Below are 24151 nucleotides of genomic sequence, written 5' to 3' on the forward strand. Positions count from 1 at the left end.
TTCAGCTGTATTGAAAGATTTTAAGTGGGTTGGTTTGTTTGCTTTAAGAATCAGACACACACACACACAAATGGATTAAAATAAAAAGGAATGTTGTTGCCCAGTGAAACAAGGCGTCAAGAATCAGAATTTTCCAGGAGTTTTCAGGAATATGCAGGGAACTAGAGATGTAAATTCAATTCCATTTTCTGCTTGAGTGAACTGAAACCTGCCCTCTTACCTTGGTGTAAACCAAGCAAACAATTTGCCCTCTTTTTTTTTCCCTAATTGAATGTAAGAATATCAACAGGGATTAAACAGAAAGCTCAACATAGAACTGTCCTACTATGCTAGAGAGTGGGATGCTCTGCAAGGATTTGGGGCATGTAGGATGGGAAAGAATTCAGCCAGTCCTAACATGGGTGAGAAATCTGATCCCTGACCCTATGGAGCTAAGACATGAATTTGCCACATCATATTTTATGAAACTAATACTTTATTTCTTTGGCTTTTCTTTCAAATACCTAATGGTTTTGTTTGTGCCAAATTGGAACATTCTGTGTCAGAACATTAGTTTTTTGTTCTTGCCAAAATAAGAACTTAGAATTTGGTTGGTGTCAATGACATTTTTATTTCTCACTCCTTGGTTTATTTCAGAACTGAAATAGACAAACAAACAAACAAACAGTAATTCATATAAAGTTCTGCAGCAGGTTTGCAAGGGTTATTCAGCTTAAAGCTACAGCTAGAGAGCTCCTTTCAACTCTGGAATAAATAGGCACAGCTCCTGTTGGCTTTCTAGTTTATCCTGGTAACTATCCAGGGTTGTGTTTGAGCCATGGAATAGAAAATCGTAGAATAATAAAATTGTAAATGGTACTAAAGAGGAGTTAATAAAACTTTTAAACAACCAGTAAATAATGGACCTTTAATGCTCCAGACACAGTAACCCCACTGTTTCTAAAACTAACAAGAGTTCTTTTTGCCCTTACCTGACTTGCAGTGTATTCCTATCTCATATTACTGATAAACCCTGGAAATACAGAGAATGTTCCTTCTACATGTATACTTCACAGCTCAGTTCTGAAGATACATACTGTACTTTGGGCTGTGTCAGGATCTACTGTGCTTCCTTCTCATCTATTCAACCCTTTCAGTCTTCAGCCTGTAAGATCCTCTGCTATTGCCATGGGGATAGCCATTAAATCAGAAAAGTGTTTATTTCATGTCAGACACTTACATGGTAAGAGTAGGCTCAGGTTCATTCCAGTTTTTTACTCCTGGTAAGGATAAAAATAAATCCTTCATTTTAAAATATACTTTGATTTCCAAGTTGTGCATTTGATTTTGTTTGCTTCCGCCAGCATCTAGCAATGATTCTCAGAAAAAATGATCTTTCTTTTTCAGTATCATAAATCTGAAAAAGAAAGATATATTCTTCTTTTTCCACTTCAGTTGTTTTCAAATTTGTACTAGATTTAAAAAGTCTCTTCAGACCTCCACAGCTACCAGACATGATTCCTTGCCAGACCAATCAGACTTACTGTGAAATAAAGTTTCCTGTCATATTAAGGTACAGCTGTCATCTTAACCCTCAGTGCTGTAAACAAGCAGTTGCTGGCAGCAGATCATAAGCACAACTATAATCTGTGTACCTCAATTTTCCACATGTCTGGCCAAGAAAGGTATGTCTCCATGACATCATTCCATCTCATCAATTTCCCTGTCTCCTCAGCCTTGCAACGCTTTTATCCTCCTTTTTATTTCTTCTGCATTCACTTCCCTTGCATCTCCTGGAATCATTTCTCTGTGCCATTTTGGTTACCATGTGTAGCCCAGTGGTGACTCATGGAAATATCTGTAGACTCCTCATCTATTTATTCTACCAGACATATCCTGTTATTTGTCTGTCTCTCAACTATTCTGCTTTACTTTAAAAATGTTGCTTTTCTTGTTTAGGATTTTCATTCATTAACCCCAGTGTAGTGTTGCTTTGGTGTTTTTCCTGCTTCTAATTTTCCATGCTCCTCTGACCAAAAGAATGCTACCTCTGTGACATGTTGGTGAAATGTGTCAATTTACCTTCTTACTCCTGCAGTGGAAACCGAATTAGCCTCTTCTTAGATCCACTATGAGTTGTTGGCCCTCTTCTCTTGCTTCAGGAACCCAACGCTGGGAGAGGCCAGAGGACTTGCCCCTTTAACCCTAGTCTCGCAGTCACTGTATGGTGACTTCAGTGCACTCTACAGGTGGGTTTTCTTTATCTGTACATCTTTTCTACCAAAGAAATTAAAATATTCCCCACTTATGTATGTTTACAACTGATTTTGTTCCTCCCTCTCTAAAGGAATGACAGAAGTAAAAGAGCAAAGAAAGAAAAGGGAGAAATAGAGAACACAAAGGATCTTTTCTGTGTATTTTTGTCCTTCTCCTATAACGTTTCCTACTTCTTTTTCTGGACACTCCTTAATGAGAATTCCAATTGTACAGATCTGAAGGGAAAAAAGGCATGTATTCTGCACTCTCCTCTCTTTGAGGGTACTGAGACTATCACTAGAGGTGGCATCCACAGAATAAAAGACCCCAATGCAGTGTCTCAGTAACACCTTTATTAGCATTTTTGCTACCAGTATTTTAAAATGATAAATCATATTAGGATAAAGAGTATTTTTTCTTGCTCATTAACTTTATCAGATATTTTCTTCCTCATATGTGCTTTCAAAGCACCACAGACTTCTCTTCCTTGTGATGAAATTTTCTTCAGTCTCAATGTTAACATTCACTGCACAAAGTCTTCTGAATTTAAAATAACAAAGAACGTTTCTAGACCATTCCTATACCAACTGCACCTATCAGTCTTGGAGCAGGGCTCCAAAGCAACAAGGAATCTGATTCTTCTGTCCCTCAGAATCCAGCTTCAAAAGCTATGTTCTCTGGCAAGGTTTAGAGCACAGCCAAGACTCAGTTTCTGCAACCTTCCCTTCCAATCCTCTTGCAAAGAAAATCCCACTGAAATACAGCACCGCTGTAAAAAACAAAAGCTATTCTCAGGAATCACTTGCAGCTTTAGGCTCTGACAGGAAAGGTGCCTGAAAGGAAAACATTTATTATAAGTGGAACATGTCACTAGGGGCAAAGCAGACACCCTCAAAGAAATCTTAAGGTTTCAGTATTAGCACAGAGACTCCTTGATAAATAAAGAGTCTCAGATCTTCTCATCTTTATAGTTGTCAGACACAATCACTTTTATGTTCAAGAACTCCTATCCTACAATCCCAGTGTTTGTTAAAAGCTCTGGAAGAAAGCTGTTAGTCTCATCCAAAAATATATGACAGTTATCATAATTTTCCCCAGAGGATATATAATAATATCAAAATTTATATCAATATCAAATATCAAAATACTACTGAAAATTCAGATGGTAAGAGGACATGAAAGATACATCCTTTTTGACTGAATTCATCATGAACTAATGAAGGTTTTACTTTTCAGCAGCAAGACTGCAGAATTCTAGTTACAAAACTGATAGGTAACAAGTATTTCTGACACAGAGCTCAGTGAAATTACAATTGTATGCCACTAGGCTAGGCATAAACTTTTGTGGAGTTTCTTAATGTCTTAAAATCAAAAATCTAATTTTCTAAAGTAACTTTTGACTTTTTGAGTACAACTCACAGAGTCTTATTTCTGCCTAAGTTTCTGTTTAGATAAAGTGATGTACCTAAATGTCAGTCTGTGAATTTTAAAGGTGGTAAGGATGGATATGAGTTCACAAAATCTAAACAATACCTAGAACTCAGGCCACCTACTACCAACATTTCTATATGTTCAATGATTTATACTACATTCCTACACTATAGACAGGGAGCACCACTCTTTCTCTTCTAAAAACTCTGATCAGTTAGACACTATTATTTATGCTTGTAACCCCTCCCTAGAAGGTGTATGTAATGGCCTTTTTCTGAACTTTCCCTCATAACCCTTTGAGCAAAAGGCAAAATAGAGGTATCTGTTGAAACAAACTACACTTGCAGGAAGGAGTGAACCAAAGTCTTTGCCAGATCCTTCCACAGAACATTTCTTGACATTTTGCTGCTTACAAGATTAGGCAGTTGTGACCTTCCCAATTAAAAGAATTTCATACCCTCACATATGATATTATTTTCTTTCCATTGATCTTTTGTAGTAAAGATATGCAAGTCCTTGTCTAAAACTGCCATTCATGAATACTTGTTCTAGCTGGATTCAGCATTTAAGATACCAAAATAAATCAGTGCCAAGTTTCTCATTGCTTCTTCATCAAAAGCTCAAAAGAAGTAATAAACATATGCAGGAAGTACCTCTCAAATGTTTGTCATTCTCTCCAAAAAAAAAGGAGGCATATACGATTTTTATGCGCTCTCATTCTCTTCACTGGTTGTAGGGTTAGGTCTAGAAGAGCAGTCTTTTTTTTCTTTTCTCTTTTTGTCCTAATTGCACATGACAGTCTGTTGGTCAATAAAAAGAACAGAAATGGATCCTGAGACCTTTTTTTTTCAAATAAAAAAAATAAAGAAATAAATCAGTAAATTAGGATAACAACAGCAAACTTCTACTTTTCAGAGACACCTTTTGTCCAGTTAATAAAAGATGCCTTCTAGGAAAACATTACCTGTTCAATTTACATTCATTTGGCTGACTGAAGACATATCCTTTCCCTAGCCTGCATTCAGCATAGGAAGGTCTGCACTTCAGACACCAAAACACGGTATTGATGTCTGCCTGTTTGATAGCAGAATGTGTGCTGAGAATGGGGGAAGCAGTGTGCAAACAAACAAAAATTTGCATTAGACTATCTTGTAAACTGAGAGAACCATCCTTAGCTAAGTCCCAAAACTAAGCATGCAGCAAAAAAGAATGAATAAATGTCATGCTTTCTGGGTTGCAAAAAGAAAACCATTCAGTGAAGGGGAAAAATATGAGTACCAGGATGTATACTACCCTTTTTATTAATTGTGTCTGATTACGAACTCCCGCTCAAGGCTGAGTGGTCTAAAGGAGGCATAAGCCTTCCCTACTTTGGGGTCAAGACTGAGTGTAGTCTGGTTTCCCTGCAGCAGCCTGTGCCTCAGTCTTCTTGCTCAGGCAGACATTTGCTCTCTGCATAATCACAAATCCCAAACTAAAATATAGATCAAGACTGAAGGTACAGGTCAAACCTAAAGTCTGAAAGCATTGATCTAACTTATTGCAGACTTATGACAGGCACTACTGAAAAATACCATTCCAGTAATACAAAACATTGTCATCAGATTTAAATGTATGTCTTTGACATTACATTAGTAGATAATTGCAAACGTGCCTGAGATATCTGGAAAATTACTTGCATAACTACAGAAAAAAACATTCAGTTATTCTGTGATCTTGTGAACCAACTTTTCATTATTGTGAATCTCAACTTCTTGCCCTGGTCTTCAGGGCCTGGCATTTCTGAAGGCTGGTCTTGCTAGTAAAGACTGAAGCAAAGAAGGCTTTCATAGTGTCTTTTCCATGTCCTGTGTCACCAGGACAGTTGCCCCGATCAAGAGATAACCTATGTTTTCCCTACTTCTTTTGTTGCCTAGGTACTTATAAAAAGCCCTTCTTTGGCCTTTGATATCCCTCACCAGATTCCATTTCAGTTGGGCTTTAGGATTCCTAATCCCCATCACTGCATCCTCAGAGAGGGTTTCCATATTCCTTCTGGGTTACTTCTCCCTGCTTCTGCTTTCTGTAGGCTTCCTTTTGTGTTTGAATTTTGCCAGAAACTCCTTGTTCATCCATGCAAGTCTCCTCACGAATAAGCCTTCCTGCTTATTCATATAGAACTGCCCTTGAGCTTGGAGGTGATGATCCTTGAATATCCATCAGCATTCTCGGACTTCTCTTTCCCCCAGGGTTTTATCTCATGGGACTCTTTCAAACAAATCCCTGAAGAAGTCAAAGTCTGCTCTTTATTCTCTATTGAAACCCGCAAATGCCCTTATATCCTCCTATTTGCCATTGAGATTTGCATAGACAATAGACATGACTAGCAAGCAGAAGAGAATCAAAGAGATGTCCTAAGTTCATGTCTCTAATGAGGAACAGGACATCAAAATAAAGATAAGTCATTAACATGAAATCACATAGACCAGATTTCACAGACTTTCACCTTGTTTGTAATCAGCTGTTCTAGCACACATAGCAAAATTAATTCTAAATACTCAACATGAAATGACTGTCTTCCAATGACTGTATCATATATGTACATATAAGCATCATATGAATACATATTGGTATATCTCAGTATGAAACACACATAACAATATATGTACGCACAATTATCAAAATGAAACCATTTTAAAAATTATAAGTTGTTGGAAACAAACAAAATAGTATAAGCCATTTCTTTTTCTGTTTGGAGGTGGTATGTAGAACAAAATAAATTTATGCCAATTTACATTATTTTTCTAAAAATCCATGCCTAGCACTGGAAGAATAGATTGACATAAACAATAACTCACATTTTAAAACAAAAAACAACATACACAAACAAACCCATAAAAAATAGTTGGTGTATAAATTCTAGACATGACTGGCACATTTAAGTCTATTGAGAAAAAAAAATGGAATGTTTTAGAATGGTCATTATGTAAAAAGAAAAAGACTTCTGATAGAATACCTCAGAATAAATTAGATGTTTAGGTAAATAAATGCAATTGGAAAAGACTTTCTAAAATAATGTCATTCAATTCTTCATTGAAATTCATGATGAACACATTGTACTCATTCACTAGCTAAAACAAAAACTAGGCGCAGAAAATTGAAATCAATGTGCCTGTAGAATGTAACTCTCTCTTCTTGCTGAAAATCAACTATTTGCTGTATCACTGCTGCAATTACCTAACAAGTGTCACTATGAGATATCAAAGTATTTCTAAAGATAAAGCCTAAATGGAATCTGAATTTTATAACAGAATCAAAGAATGGTTGAGTCTGGAAGGGACCTCTGGAATGTCATCTACTGCAATCCCTTGTTCAAGTATGTCCACCTAGACCAGGTTGCCCGGGATAATGTCCAGATGGTTTTTGAAGATCTTCAAGGAGGGAGACTCTACAATCTGGCTGTGCTACTTAATATTCTCAATTTGGGATCATGAGATGAATAAAAAAATTATCTTCAGTGATAATCTAATATGATGTACTCTTAAGCATGTTTTAAAATACCTGAGAAAAATAAGCAAAAAGTAAAAGAAGACCACATGACAAGCTAAGATATTATAGTCAGTAGCAGAACTATTACTAGAGCTATCAGAGTGTATTTCTAATGAGAAATAACTCCACACAAATACGGAATTATAGAGCAACTAAACAGTGCACTTTGGCAGACGAGTCATAATAGGCAATAGACAATGAAAGCCCGATGTACCTGCAGGTGTATGTCTGGCCCCATTTCTTGCAGTCACTGTATAACAGCAGATTTTTTATGTCCCTATTGCCTAATAAAGTTAAGTCTCATAAGTCTCAAGGACAATATATGCAGAGGTGTTAACAATATACAAAGCACTAAGACTACAAATCTACTTTGCACATCTCCCAGCTACCTGGTCTGATGCCAGCTGAGATCTGAAATTGCTTGTACTGCGTGTAGGGTCATTCAGGATACTGCTTCCAAAATTATTTTTGGCAGAGGGGTGTGGAAGGTGGAGGAGTAGTGTTTGAAAGAAGAAATAATCCTTTCCTTGAAGGGGTTAGTTTTGGCTCTGAGGATTTGTTACCATAAAGCATACCTCTGTCATACCTTCTCCAAAAAACCCCCACCTCAATTATTCCAGATAACTGTAGGAATAACTAACTAAATAAATAAATACCCCATGAATAGAAAGCTTGCTTGCGTTTTCACTTTTGCTCGGTACTTCCAGGATCTTGTCAGCTGTGTGTGAAATTTGGTGCCTGAGAGCACACTAGTTCTGCGACCCCAGCAAGACCCCAAGGGATGCAGAAGCATCTGCCCATCTGCAGGAGTAACACAGGCAGGTCTCTAACAAATCACCTGAGCAAAATTCAATATAAAGTTCAGGTTAGAAGTATTCTCCAACATAACCTGTTCCCTTTGTACGCAACAGTTACATACATCTCCTGCATATTAGATAGAGCCTACAGCCTGAGCTTCCTTTCAGGGCAAAGGATGTGGATTTATTTGCTCTCAGGTTGCTAGGAGACCTACTATTTTCCAGCTGTACCCTCTCAGATAAAAAGAGATTACTACTTCCACACTACAAAAACACAAGATTTTTTTTTCTTTTCACCAGGGCTCAGGTCTGGTCAGGGGGTGGTGAGCACTCTCACACTGCCAGACCCTCTGGGAGACAAAGTTACAAACTGACCCTGGTTTTGCACCGTTTGGATAGGAACTACCTGCACAGGCATCACCTTGCATATCTGTATTTGCCATGGTATCTTTCAGAAAAACTAATAACTACTATTAAGAAAAGCAATTCCTTGTAAAAAATTGAAAGATATGGAAAATCCGAATTTTACCTGAGCATTTCAACTTACCCAAAAGTCTGGAAGACAAAAACCCCCAAAATTTAACATTATGATTAGAAAAAGCATAGGATGAAGCTTACTAAGTTACACCTTCTGGGTGATTAGACTGTGCCATATTTTAAATCTTTCAGTGTCAGTGGTCTGAAACATAAGGTCATAAAGGGCATTTACTGTGGACAGAGGGAAAGAGGAGTATAAAGTTCTTTTCATATTTATTTTGAATAAGTTTGTTCTCTGCTAGCTTTTCTGATGCATGGAGAAAACCTGAAAGAGAAGCATATAATCTAAATTATTTTACTGATCTGGGCTGACTATAGCAGCAAGATTTGTATCACCAAACTTCAGAAGTATGTACCTTTACAGACTTTACAGACTTTGAAAAGTTTAGGCCATTCCTCTGACACTGAGCTAACTTTCAAATCTGTTTTGGTGCTGACAGTACCCACACACTAAATAGAGCTTTCGTTTGCATGCTTTTTCTCCTCACAGAATGAGTTAGTTTGAGAGTTGTAAATATGGTTCATTGCCTTTGTCCCAGACAGACACATATGAGAAATGTACACTTTAACTTTCCCCAAACCAATATTTCCATGTTCTTTACCTGCTTCCTTTGTTCTGTGTGCATCAATCAGTTGAAAATTGTTCTACGTCAAAGAATTTGAAAGTAAATTAACATAAGAACTTTCAATTAGAACTGGTTATTTAAGCCTGAGATATGAGTGTGAACTGTATCTTGTTCCCTCCTTCCAGACAGATTCTCAAGAACAAATTGAATTTGGATTACATAGAAATCTTCTTGGCATCATTGTTATTTTTTTTTAGAGATTAAAGATTTGTTAGAATGCATTCTTTCCATCCTCGCGTGATTATGTGCATATTGGCCAATATTTTTAAACATGGCGTCCTTGGGCTGAACATTTTTGAATATCTTTGATTAGTAAATACATACTCTGGCTTTCAGACACCCTTGGCAACTCACAAATAACCATAAACCTGCAGTGTCTTTTTCGCCATAAGTAACTAAATACCAGTAATTAACTGTAAGAGAGCAGAATTCAGTAGACATATTTTCTTTTGAAATTTCCAACTTGGCAGTAGATGGTTACCTTGTGTGTCATCCTGTTACTGTTAAACAGCTCTTCCAGACCTGAAAGTATTGAAATGGGTAAGATAAATTTTGTTGAACAGAGCTGTACAAAACCAATCTGCTGTAGAGAAGAATATACAGCCAAAACAAAATTATATTAGTTTAGGGAATTGAATGATGTGGCTTAGGTTCAGCAATACTTTGGAAAACACAGAGCAAGAAAAAGGCAGTTACAGTGAATTTTATGATTCATTGAAAGAATATATGGTACAATAGTGACCTTTAAATCTGGTGAAAACCCAACAGCATCATTTAACTTTCTCATGCTGTTTCCAGACAGCACAAAGCGAAAGCAAAGGTCCTAAGTACTGTGGACTTTAACTGGTTTTAAGAATATACACACTAACATGTATACTCAGTTTTAAATGGTGGAGGAACTTTAATCTGTGAGGGAAGTAGAGATTCAATAAGCTTGTATCTTCTTATCATTAACACCATTCCAAATAGCTCACAACTGAAGAACCTTGATTTAACATACTTGGCAAACGACCAGGCAAAAAAAGAAATGCATATAATTTGTTTTCTCTCTCTCTTTGTATCTTAGCTCAACATCTGTTTTTTCAGTCATGAGCTCCTAAGAGCACAGATCTCTAACACAGTATTGAATGATGATAAAAATTGGACAAATCTAATCCAGCTGAACCTATTGGAAAGATTCTTGTTATTGCAAAAAGCTTTGGTCTCATTACTCAGTCTCCCAAAAGCAATATCTTTTTGGAAGGTCCAAGTGTTTTTTATAACCATTAAATATACAAAAGCAACATTTCTCATTCCCATCCCCCATTCAGACTTATACACTAATTAATAAGCGGAAGTTTGGAAGCTGACTCAAACAGAGTTCTGATTTCTCTGCAAAACCCCATCGGTTTTGTCTCCTTGTCTCTCTCTTTTGTCCCAGCTCCCTCTGCTTATAACTCCAGTTTCTCCCACATATCCTCCCTTCTTATATTTATTTTCATATTCCCAAGAGCATATTCTGTTTTCTTTGCAAGTGACATAATTTCTAAGGGGCAAGGGGCAGCATGAAGAGTGACTGGCTTGAAACAACATGCTTTTGACTGCGAGCCAGCAGGCCAAAGGCAGAGGGTAAGTGTTGAGTTCACTTAGCAGCCTGACCTTAAATGGGACAACATTGGGGACTATTCTTCACAATCCACAGAGCAGTTTCTATAAAAACTCTAGGAATTTAATATCTTCCAGAGATCTAGCTTTTTGAGAGAGTTTACTGGACAGCAAATTAAGAAAGTCATCTGTAATCCTCAGGCATAAATGTCTCCTCACTGTGGGATGCAGCTCACAACCTTCTGTCCCTCCTGAGGTTTGCTATTCTATTCCATGCTTTACTTCTCCGCTTTACTGTCTTGCCCTGTACTCTCCTCTGCTGTACTTTCATGTAGTGATGGGATGCTTTCTTGAGTATACTCTGTGGTACAACTCATACATATTACCTCCCTCTGTTTCTATATCGTGAGAGAAAATAGAATGTGGTTTAAAACCAAAAGAGTATAAAACACATGCAATTAAAAATAGTGGCCTAGTTGGATGAAGGGCAGGGGGAGCAAAACTGAGTCTGGAGATAGGAACCTAGTACCTGAAGTAAATTTTATGGTAGATTGTGGTCCCCTATGGAAATCCATCATTCCTGACATACCTTAAAAGTATTTCATTATTGATGAAGATAATCGAGCCAAATACCACTACAGAAAATTATTACCTTGAACTTCAAACTCATTCCTGCCCATTTACCTTTGCGTAAGCCAAGATGCTGCACATATGCACAGTGTTTGAAGGATCAAAAGCATTATCATGGAGAATTAATGCTTTTTAGAGTAGAATTCTGTTGCAATCCACACCCTAGTGAGAATCTGAAATTTTCAGCTTTCATTTCCCCATTAAGACTTTGTCAACTGTCATACCTTAGTCTTTTACGATAAAGAGTGCTTAAACTGACATCTTCAAAAGGTGTTGTAAAAATGTGCAAGATTGTTCAGAAAAACACATTAAATCCTGGACAGAGATGGAGATAATTTTGGAAGACTTTTAAAACATAACGAACTGTGAAATCGATAAAATAAGAATGGGAGAGGTTCTAATTAAGCTTAAACTAAGAGAAATCTGTGTATTCCCTTGTTTACTCATCTTCTTCTCTAAGTGTTAAAGGTGAAAAAAAAAATCTCATTAGACTTTACAGGCCTGGAGAGCACGGTGCTGACTCCGGTTTCAGTGAACTGGTCTTATCCATCTTCTCCAGTGTCGTTCTCGAGCTACCATTTTCTAACTCTTTTTAATTATTTTCTGTTAGTTTTGCTTTTGTTTAGTTTGGGGTTTTTTTAAGTTGTAGAGAAAAGCTCTAAAATATATTTTCTTAAATAAAAGTTGTGAGTTTCCTTTAGAGATGAATAGCATAATGTTCCGGCAGAAGATACTTTTCACGGAACAGCACAGTCTCCAAGGTGGCAAGGGCAGCGCTGTGGGCTCTGCTAAGCCTGGGAGACATGCTCTGTAGCCCAAAGGTAGGTGGAAACCCTGGCTTCATGAGGCCCTGCCCAGTAGAAACAGCATGTTGCAGTCAGATGGATTTATAGGCAAGGGCAGTGGATGTGCCCCCATCTCACCATATCCTCACCCAGGACAGCCAGGACATAGCCCTGTGGGCCCGACATCCCTACACCAGGGGCTCCTCAAGATGGGCCCTTCTGGGCAGGGGGCTGAACCCACAGTCCCTGGCCAGTGAGCACCTGCAAATGCTTGATAGGCACAGGCACCTCACACAGCTGCTCCTGTCCAGGTGTTTGGAGCTAAATGAGTAAGGACACCATAAATTGGCTTCCCTAAGGTGAGGGGCTTCACATTACCCTGGAGATCACAGATTTCTGCCAGCATTCCCCAGTGCCCCTACCAGCCTGCAGCTTCTGGCAGTTGCCATAATAGCCTCATACAGCATCAACACTTTTACTGAAGTTCATCACAGATGCTGTGAAAATGTAAACCCACAGCACTGCCATCACACATGTGCTGCCTGGGGAGCACCGGATGACAAAACATCCTGTCCAAACAAGGATGATGGTGAGATCTAAGTGATGCAAAACTGAACAAAGCTTGATATATGTGCTCACCACCATGTGCAGGAGCCAGCAAGTGTCATAGGTCTTACTGGAAAACATTAATACAATGAAAAGATGGGAAGGAATGCAAGGACTGTGATTAACGCGATAACAGTTCAGATGCCTCTAAAGCTGGGTTTTGGGACATGCTGCTGCCACCGAAGCAATGCATGGGCTCAGCATCAAAACTCTGGATCAGGGAAGCAGAGAAGAGTTGTGTCTCTCCCAGCTGCTCCATTCCTCATCTGCCCTCAGGCAAACGCAGTCTATTCATCTATACAATGAGAACAGCAATAGAGCAGCACAGGACACAGGTAACAGCTTCTGCAATAAGTTCAGAAAAGGACAGCCCTACAGATCACTTCATACAGTGACCCTATTTATCCTGTCATCAACACTAACATATCAGGAACTCTATTATTTCAGGTAGCACCATAATATTAATACAAACATGGCCAACTGTAGTGGGTTGGTTTTTTGGATTTTTTAGGCCTTCCTTAGCAACGGGGTCAGAAATCTAAGGAAGTATTTCATATCATCCCTTTCCGTAACACAACATATAAAAAGGTGCAGATAAGAGAGCTCGCTCTCTTCTCTCTTCTGGTGGCTGAAGGCGACAGGTCTCTCAGCAGACGGTCTTTGCTTGTATAGACCAGGGCCTGCTGCTCAGACCTGCCGTTATCTCCGGTCCCTTCGGGGGGCGTGAGGGAGTTGGTTGGTGCTTCGCACAGTTCTGTCTTGTTCAGGGAAGAATTCAATTTGTTTTTTGTATTTATTCGCTAACTCTGTAGTAACAGTGTATATTTGGAGGATATTTGTTTTAGTGGGGTTTTTTTTATCCCTGTTTCCCCTTCCCTTTTCCCTTTTTTCCCCCCTTGGGAGCTCCCTATCATGTATACAATATATTCAAATCGTATATATAATTATAAATATGTATTTTTGCTATAGCTTTGGCTATTCGAGTTTTTTTCTTCCCTCTCTGGGGAGAAGGCTTTTTTGCTGGGTCTCGGCAATTTGGCTGAGAGCCAGCTCCAAACTTATACACCAACAATAATCTTTGACACAGAACATATTTTACATATATGAAAAATATTCTGCCTGCTTGGTTCTTTTTAAACAGCTCACCTAATAAAATGAATAAACCCAGTGCTTTTCTTCAAGAAGGTGCTCACATTCATCTCAAGTATCCTTCCATATGCTTGACCTCTTGTCCATCTGCTGGTTAAGTGGCATGAGTGTAGGGTATTTTATAGCCAATGCTTAGAAATATAAATAAGAAAGTAAGTTAGATGCTATGACATTTAACTAGTAAAATATTTGCCTTATTTTGGCCTGAAAAGACAAAGATTGAAAGCCACATGCCACATGTCTGCAGGGACCAGCTCCTGGCTCAGTCATCTCTGCCTTTCCTGACATGGGAAGCTCTGCATGGCCCACAGGGATGTGGCTATGGACTCAAATCTGGCAAGCTGGGACAGTGACCTCCAGCTGCTGGAAGAATATTTCTGGAAGTATGACTACAACATCAGTTTTTAAACTGAAGAAGAAAATGTTTTTCTGCATCTCTTCTCTCCTCCTTCTTTTCACAGCTGCCTCAATCTCTCATTTCTGGATACTATCACCCCTCCTCAGCTACGAGCACCATTTCCCTCTACATCTATGCATTTCCCTCCCTTTGACATAAAGCCATATTTTGCATTAATTTCCTATTAATTTCATATCCAACATTGTTTGCTTCTTTGCCCTAGGTATTTGCCTTATTCTTGCTCTGACCTTCTTATACTTATCCAATCATTCCCTTCTGTGCAGTTAAATTATTGGATCATCTCATGGCCACCAACACTCATTTTTTACATTATCAGACAAGAACTACTGTGCAGTCTTCCGTGCTGGTCTCCTTCCCCCATGCACAGGAAATGTTCCCTAAATTCCCAAAACGCCTACAAAAATTTGATAGTGGTTAGGTCCCTAATGCTACTAACTATATCTACTTGTTTTATCTATGCATTTCTCCTTCATCTTTCTGTTTTATGCCCGAGCTGCACTTTTTCAGGGATAGGCAGTCCTTTTTGGCTCTGTATTTGAACACCATCTGTCGTGATTAAGTCCTGATAATGATACCCTGAGAGCTCCACAAACAGTCTGTAAATTAGATTTCTGTTGAAATAAAGTCCATGAAACTTTAGCTTTACAAGGGATTGAAATCTGATATTTAACTTCAGTGTGTCTCTTGGGACATTCTATTTTATACAGCACACAGAGAGACAGCAGGACCTTAAATAAGACTACTACCCCCTGCATGGAGGAACCATTAGATAGTCTTGGAGCTAGTGTAGGAATAACTGCTGCCGGGGACCATTAGTACTTCATAGAAACACAGAGCAGCTAAGATTGGTCAGGACCTCTGGAGATTGTCTGGTCTACCCACTATGGTCAGAGCAGGGTCAGCTACAACAAGTTGCTCAGGATCTTGTTCAGTCAGGTTTTGAATATCTCCAAGGATGGAGACTCTACAACTTCCCTGGTCAACCTTCTCCAGTGTTCAGTCACTCTCACCGTAAGAACTACTCCCAAATTAAGTATCATAAAGATCTAGGCTGAAAACTGCTCAGGTGGCATCTTGACAGTATGCAGAAGATCAAAGAGAGAACAAGGACAGGCAAATGTACCTCTCAGCTCCTGAACCCAACTGCGATTTTAATTCATAACCCACTCCATTGTGGGAGACTACTCACACTTTCTCCAGAGAGAGTGGAAGTCCCAACCTTTTAATGCTGTTCGGTTCGTCCAATACAACTTCCGCAACAGTCCCACATGTGTATCAATTTCCCCCTTGTAAGCTCTAGCAGTACAAGTGATGTGTATGGACTACCTACTACTCATCAAGAACTTGAAACAGAGCCTTACCATGTGACAAAGCAAGGCATTGCTGATGCTCCAGCAAAAGATCAATACAAATTCCCAATCTAAGTAAGAAAATCTGTTCACGAAAGAGCTGGGCATGTAATGCAAGTTTCTCTGGCTATTCAAGAGAGCTGATTTTCTTTAGACTGTTCAGTGACATTTATCCTTATTGAGGAGTATATTTCTGAGGCAAATATCACAAAACATTTGTCAACATTTTGGTATTTAAAAAATCTTATATCAGGAAAAGGAGAAAAACAGAAACATAGAGATCTTTGTTCTCCTTGATACCTACCTACACAAATACATTTCCTAGTTAAAATATTTTTGGGTTTGAGGTTTTCTTTTTAGACAATGATTAATTATAGAATATTTTATCCAAACACTGACAAGGACTTCTGAACTCTGTTTTTGTTCAAAACTTTCTTCATTGTATGTTAAGTTGCAGTTTTAAACTCCAAACATCTAAACAATATAAGATACAGTTTAGGACAGGAATTCCTCTGCTTAAAAATCACTTATAAAATACTGATCTTAAATTGTTATGGTTTTCACTATTTAACGACTCTACCCAGGTATTTTAAATGTATAAAATTAGACTTTAATTGATGCATTTGGCACTAACTAACTGAGCAATGCTAATGGCACATTTCAAAGACAAATGGTCGTAGTTCTCAAGCAGTGTTTTACTCTTTCTTTTGAAAAAAATATAGAAATTCATTGATTACACAGTGGTCCTCTTCTTGTTTTGTGTTCCTGTTGGGATTTCGTATCTAATAGAAGCCAAACAGTACAAATTGCATTAGCTGGTGTCGGTGTGATCATTTCACTCAAGCCTAGATATTCTTATCTCATAGAAAAAAAATATAATGAAACAAAGCATCTGTAAACTTTTTGTAGCAGTAGATGAGCTCTCTATGGACATACTTTTATGGTTCAGTTCACGCAGAGGAGTGTAAATGTGATAAAGGACAAGGTTTCTTGCTAGCCTGGACAATCATGTTAAGCTGTTTTCCTGAGATCCATGAAGTTTCATAAAGAAAACAGATTGTGGATTTTCAATTCTAAATCATGCCTATAAGCCGTAGGCTTGCACTTTTGCCACTAACTGCTCTGCTGACTCATTGCCTGACTCATTCAATGAGTTTCATGCTGTTCAATATTAATTTAGCTTAGGGAAAACCATGCCATCAAGCATTTGTCATCTTAACACACATTCTCTCTCTTTGAGTTGTAGCTAATGACAAAAAACAGAGATGGGCCAGAACAGGGAAATGCAGCATTTGCTGCCCTGCAAACTTTGATCCTCTCAATGAAGGTCATGCACGTGGCCAGTCCCAGTAGTACTAGATGTGGAATGCAGTGTCTTTGGGTGTTGTACTTTGGTTTCAGTCCAAACTACCACTAGTTACAGAGTGCTACCCTGAAGTGATACTTATAAAAATGGTGCTGAAACCCTTCCAGTCGCTACACTTCAGACACTTTAAATATTTATTATAAAATGATGTTTTGAATATTTATGAATAGAATTCTAACTGGATGTTTTCCTGGAGGGAACTTGGTTTTGCATACTTTGTAATGATAATGTATAAACAAATAAAATCCGCGATTATACCAAAGACAACAGCTCAATCCCTTGCTGTTTATGGGCTTCGTATTAAATATTTCTGAAATTTTTACTTCAGAAAGCACACCCAGTGAAAAATAGACAAAAATTCTTCCAACAAAAGGTACTTTTTGAACAGATTCTTATCATATAAGGATGATCATTTAATAATATTTTTTTTAAGATTCCAAGTCAAGACAAAATACTGTTACATTATTTACAATGCTGGAGCTTTAACCTTCCTTCACCCCAACCTCAGCTATAAAAGGCATCCAAAGACAACAGAAGTAGCATCCTCCCTCTAATTAAATCAGAGCTGGCTGAGACAGAGCTCAAACATTTTCTCAAAACACGGGCAGGGTTTCAGGCTGATTACCTTTCTGTTACTGCTTTTTCTCAGTTTCACATCTTTAGGGAATGTGGGAATACATAGGTATTTGGAGACTTTCTGTCATCTGACCTCATTTGCTGATATGATTGAGGGAGCAAGAAACAGCAGCCCATCCACAATGGAGGTGACTGCTTAGATGGCACAAAAGATGTCGTAATCTCAGAGATGTTCTTACTACATCCCAGGGACACCAAGTCCATGGCCCTGTATACAGTAGGTCTGAAAAATTGTAACATTTAATTTTAAGTTGCTACCTCTTGGACTGACAAAGAATTCTGGGCTCCAATTTTTCAGTTTACTTGGTTTTGATGTAACACATCACACAAGCTGCTGAGAGAACATCTACCAATTACCAATTACAGAAAGAAAATAGCTAATTGCCACAATCCCACTTCTAGATTCAAAGCCAGCTCAAGAATAAGCCAGACAACAAACTGCTCTTCATCATAGCTGAGGCATATATGGAAGTACAACTCACAGTGATCCTCAGCCTTTGGTGTGATAAACTCCCCATGGTATTTGGGCACTGAAAGGTTGGGTGCAAACCAAATTAGGAGGTTTCAGAACTGTAGTTAGGGATTTGAACAGCAGCACTGCCCAAATCCCTTGTTCGAAGGCCATGTCTTTCTGAATGATTCAAATATCCTTTGTGTAATATAGGCTAAAACTTCCTCTCACAATCATAAATCATATTCTTCATTTACTGGTTGCTTGCCTGAGACCACAAAGATTTTACATGGAAGTTGGAGGAAGGAGATGAAGCCTATGAGATGTCAACCACAAGTTACCCATGATCAGACACTGAAACCTCAGAGTCTGGATCAATCTTCTTAGTTGATGGTGGAGCACTGTAGGGATGAAAGCACAGCAAAGTCCACAAAGAATCTGATAGTTTTTACTTAGTGGAAAAATTCAAAGATGAGCAATAAAATTTGGTTAGATGGGAATAGAAACACAGCACATTCCACTACAACAATCACAATGTATCATTATTTTTTGAATAATGCTAGGTCTGAAGAAGAAGAATCTGTGTATATGCAATTAGATTTGCATAATTGTGAGCCCAGAAAGATCAGAATAAGATTGGACATACTTCATCCTTCTGTGCCCTCCTCTTCAATTGCTTTTACTGAAGAATCTTGTATTTTAGGTAAATATGATTACACATACGAAAGAAGGCAACCTCCCTGCAGATGCTTAAAATTGTGCATGGAGCTGCACATACAAGAAGCAAAAACAGAACTGAGGGAAGGTCCATAGCTAGATTAGTAGAAACTGAGGAGCTGACATCAGCCTCCTACAATGCCACAGATGTTGCTTGTACCCTGTACCTTAATTCTCATTGAAAATCAGTAAAATATTGCTTCCTTACATCCTGAGTCTTCAGGAAAAAGAACAATATATCCAGACACTGCTGTAATGAGGCCATTTAAAGGGTATATAGATAAGAAAAATATCTGCTGCCTCCCATAACAGTCTTTCCTCTTTTCCCTATCTCCTAGGCAGCAAACCAGGTTGAGTTACAGGCAGAGCTGTTTAGCTTTATTCTAGCAAGTGCAGAACTTTCGTCACATTTTGTCTAATCAAAGATTTTATCGCTGTATCATAAGCCACACCTGGTTCCTGTATAAGAAAAGCAAATTTTCTGGCAAAGTGTGTTGTCAAGCTTTGAGACCATTTGGCTCAAAATAAGTACTCCTTTCCCACCTAGTCTGCACACATTTACAAGCCTACCTGGCTTCTGCATGGCTGTAAGGAGAGGGAGAGAAAATCAGGTCAACACTTGTTTTTCCCTCTGCTCCCATTGCCAGTTCAGTCTCACTTCTAGTTCCCTTGCAAGGCTTTTATACAAAGCTTCACAGGGCTGTGCTGGTAGATGCTCTCTCTTCAATTAATACAGTATATATCCTTATTTATTTAATAAACTTTCTTCCACTTTAAAACAAAAGGCCCTGGTACCATAAAAGGTGCCATGTCAATAGGTTTGAGAAAAGGTTTACAACTCCAAATACAGAGGTCAGTAGGAGAATAAGGATGCCTGACACCTTTGCAAATCTTTAGCAAAATTTTCTTGTGAATTTAGATTTTCTTATGCTGGGACTCATGTGAAACAGCTTTTAAGTTCCACTGCTGCCATATAAATTTGTAATGTGGTGGTAATGTGGCATCACTCAACATTTCTTAAGTAGTGGACACTTTCCCAGCCTAATACCATTTATAACGCTACTTTTGGTAGTGATTGCATGTTACTTTGAGTATCAGTATAATGACATGAACTGAAAAAACAGCAAATTCAAAACAGAAGCTCTCTTAAGTGGAACTGCGTTGATGCTTAGGAAGGTCATCACCAGGACTGGAAATTTTCCATTCACCACACAAGGATCTGCCACTTGAGCTGCACAAGAAGACAATGGAGTAGCAGCTAGCAATATCAAATTGTTACTTAGAAAACCAGCTCTAGTAGGGACAGAGGCATACTAGTATAGAAATCTGTTCATAGGGGATAGGAAGACTTAAGAATCACAGATTATATTCCTCTGGAAGTCAGCATGAACTACTGAACATGATTTTCCCGACTCTTTTTTTTATCACCTTTGTTTTTTATAGCCTTTGGCTTCATCCCATGCTCATTCCCTTTGCCGACCAGTGTATAACTTTTCACGCCCATCTCAGTATTTTTCTCCATGAATATGAAGTTGCATGGTCAGCTTCATGTAATAGTACATCTAATTAACAAAGAGCTAACAGTATCTTTAAAAGAAGTGGCTGATGAATATTTTATCTCTAATAGTATGCATTCAAATAGCACAGACATAGTAATGTTGTTATGTAGGGTAAAAAAGGCACATGTCAACTTCACCTTAAAGGTTATAAGAGACTTTGATTTCTGTCTTCTCTGACATTTCAGTGGTGATTTCTATGCTTTCAGGTCTAAGACCTAGAAGAGTTTGCAGTTTGTTCTCCTTTCTGTGTTTTTGTGTGGGACAGTACAGAACAGACTAGACAGAGGTCTTTTTCTTATAGCAGACAAGTTGAATGTTAGTTTCTCTTTGCATGAAACTTGGTACTGTCTCCTGATTTAATCTCCTATAGAGTACAAAATCTCCTATAGAGTACTCCTATAGAGTACAAAATATTGCTGATATTTTTATCTCCTATATTCTGTGTCATGCTTTGAAGTCTAATGAGATAAGCCACTCTGCACTCCCTGGGTAGCAATGTGGAACAAGGGATTTGAAGTGTTTAGGTGCTTCCCTTGCTTAGGAATTAGCTTCTTTTCTGCTAGGAAAATGTTAGTTTTAACATTCTGTTATGTTCACACTTAAGAATTTTATGGCAAAACACATGAAAAGGGATAGGAAACATTGATGCAAATAATAGCAAAAGTAAAGGTAATTAAGCTCTAAAAATCTTAGTAAGCCCTCCATGTAAATAATTTTAAATCCATATCTCCAGATTTGCTTTTCCAATAATTAATCACATTCAGATTACATCATTATTGACTATGATAAACCGGACTGGAAATTCTGGAAATATACCTTGATTTACATGAGCACTATCTATACTTCTTATAAAAGTACGGGGTATACTATGCCACACAAGAACCACAGGAATTTCGGGGGGAAGAGGAAGCGAGTTGGGTGCTAGAACAGGCTCCCCAGGGAAGTGGTCTCAACACCAAGCCTGACAGAGTTCAAGAAGCATTAGGGCAATACTCTCAGGCACATGGTGTGACTCTTGGGGATGGTCCTGTGCAGGGCCAGGAGTTGGACTTCGATGATTCTTGTGGGTCCCTTCCAACTTGGTATATTCTGTGATTCTGTGAAACTGCCAGACATGTTTAGGCAAAGCAGATGTCTTGCTGGGTCTGCTATTCATGTTATTATTAAATGGGTTATATGTAATTCTTTAAAGAAACTGGGGATATGGGTGTCACTTAACAAAGTATAACTTACTGATATTATATATCACAGAAGAATATTTTTGTAACCCCAAAAGAAGTCTAAGGAATTTAACATGAGCAGACTGAGAAGGGACAATTAGTTAGTGGGCTGTCTGTGCAGCTCTGAAGTACTGAAGGCACTTGGCTCCAGCTAAAACCATCTGTAATATTTCCATTTGTACTCAAATTTTAACTAGAAAGAAATGTCAGAGGGGGTAGGTAGAGTGATATAAAACTTAGGGAGCCATCTAGAAGCCCCAGAAAATGTCTGGAGCTCTAGTTCTCGCACCTAGGACATGCCAGAAGAATGCAAGTGACAGGTACAGAAAACAGATAAAAAAGCAATGTTGTTAAGTACAAATAAATATTACATTTCTATCTTATTTGCAACTTTTGTCCAAAGCTATCTCTAAAAACCTAATGTTAAGTCTTGCTAATTATGTCTTCATTTTTTTTCCACAGAGCCATTTTGACGCCAGAAACAAGATGAATCTGGATGGAATCAGCAAACACGGAATATGACAACACCAGGGTCAGCCAGGAAAAGATGGTGCGTGCAAGCCTCAGTTGTCCTGTGTGTGGCAATAGACATCCTACCCATGCTGTGGTTGGGCAGCCAGGCAAGAGCTCTGGGAAAGGCAGCGTTCTTCCTCTGAGGAATAAAGCAAAGATGAGGCCCACAGCCCCCACCCTGCTATACTGCCACAGCCCCTTGCAGCATTGCCCTGCTGAAAAGACGTGAAGGTCTAGTTCACAGCTGAAAGACACAGCTGATGCTGGCAGGGCTAGGCTTTACAAAATACTCTGGCTCTCCCTGAGCTGCAAATCTGAAACTTCAGTGGAAATGCTGTGAAAAATGTCTGGACTGTGGGATTTGTGTTGTGTGGTGGCTGTTCATTGTCAGGTTGGGAAAGTAGTTCCAGACTTTGAATCAAAGTAAGGGTAGAAGGTTTGTTCTGCTAATCTCTCTTCTTTTTTCTCCCACACATACACTGCTACATGTCACATACAGATGAGTTTTAACAACTCTGGAAGAGCTGACCAGAATCAAGCTCTCTTCACTTATATTGTCTTGAGAACTTAATGTCTGAAGAAAACAAACAACAAAAAGCAATTACTTATCTACTACGGGAAGTTGACACAATATTTTCATAAATTGGATCTACCTTTACCGGCTTCTGGAGCGACAACATTATAAGTGATTTCTGAAGCTTTTCAGTGGAACATGGGCATTTTGCCATTTATGCACAAATGAGTAAAGCATACTCCAAAACTCAGCAAATACAAACTCCAGGTGGACTGGCCACACTAACTCAGCAAATACAAACTCCAGGTGGACTGGCCACACTTTGCGTCTTTTCTAGCCATGGAGAGCAGCCCAGACCCTTTCCAACCCAGGAAGCACAAAGCCCAGAAAGTACCACTCCATGCAACATTTTGTCCATACTAAAGGATGCCAAGCACATCGGCTATGTGTGTATATGTAGTCACCATCCAACACTTTGGGAACATGTGGCTGTTCAAGGATCAAGTGATAAAAACTCCCTTTCTTGTCTAAATTAGCACAGCAAACCCCCTGTGCTCCAAAGGCCTAAATAAGGCATGGACTTCCCTCCATGCAACAAATTCCAAGCTTGCTAAATGTGGCATCCTGCCATAGGAAGCTGAATCCCAAAGTGACCCAGCATCACCTCTGGCTGGCCAGCTACCTCCCAGACAAAGCTGATCAGGGACTGTAACAGCAGGGGAGAAGAGAAAGTAAGCGTGAATAGTTATAAAATCTCTCTCCACCTCTCTTGCTCAAAAATAGTGTCATCATCTCAACCCTTGAGACACAGTTTTATTGTTCAGACAGAAAGCTCAAAACCAAATGCAAAACCAAAGCCATTTCTTGGGCCAAAATGACCTAGGGCTATTGCCCACCCTAAGTCAGCCTAGACCTTGACAGGGAAGAGATTTGATTTTCTTAAATCAACCTACCCATATGTTAATTTCACTGCCAGTTGGGTTCACATTCCAGCTTACTGCCATAAATGAACAAGTATGCAGGGCAAAGATGAAAACAGTCCTTATTCACTTCAAGTCTTAGCTCCACAGGCTTTTAGAGCCCAGCCTGTTATGTCAGTCAGTGTTGAGCTTGGGCCTCACTCAGAAAACAATTGACCTTTTGTCCTCCCTCAGGGAATGTACATAACAGGGTGGGTGTGCTTAGCAATACTTTGAAGGACTGGGATGATCTTTGGATGTAGCATGATATAAAGAAACATTAGGAACAATGATAGAAACTCTGTGCTCAAAGTAGGATAACTTGTCACACCCCAGTAGAAAAATACAGAAATGTGTGCTCAGCATATCTGTGGGAATGCAACGGGACCAACTGGGATTTTATGCCACATATAGCAAGCTGCCTGTGGAACCACTGCCATTGGCAGCTGCCAAATGTTGCCAGCCATCTCACTAGTAGTGAGAGAAGCTACTAGAGTGAGCAGTGGGCTAGGGGGCAGGTAGAAAGGAGAGACACTTCAGT

The 24151-nt window shown here is 38.9% G+C and overlaps 1 long non-coding RNA gene across 1 annotated transcript; it reads left to right on the top strand.

Moving 5' to 3' along the window:
• Positions 1 to 1382: 1382 nt before the first annotated feature.
• LOC135411943 (uncharacterized) lies at positions 1383 to 24149 on the top strand. The gene is made up of 3 exons (XR_010429393.1): positions 1383 to 2228; positions 7902 to 10762; positions 22087 to 24149. It is a non-coding gene; the product is annotated as an uncharacterized LOC135411943 (long non-coding RNA).
• The last annotated feature ends 2 nt before the right edge of the window (positions 24150 to 24151 follow it).

The sequence above is a fragment of the Pseudopipra pipra genome, chromosome 3 (genome assembly GCF_036250125.1).
Source record: "Pseudopipra pipra isolate bDixPip1 chromosome 3, bDixPip1.hap1, whole genome shotgun sequence".
Classification (NCBI taxonomy): domain Eukaryota; kingdom Metazoa; phylum Chordata; class Aves; order Passeriformes; family Pipridae; genus Pseudopipra; species Pseudopipra pipra.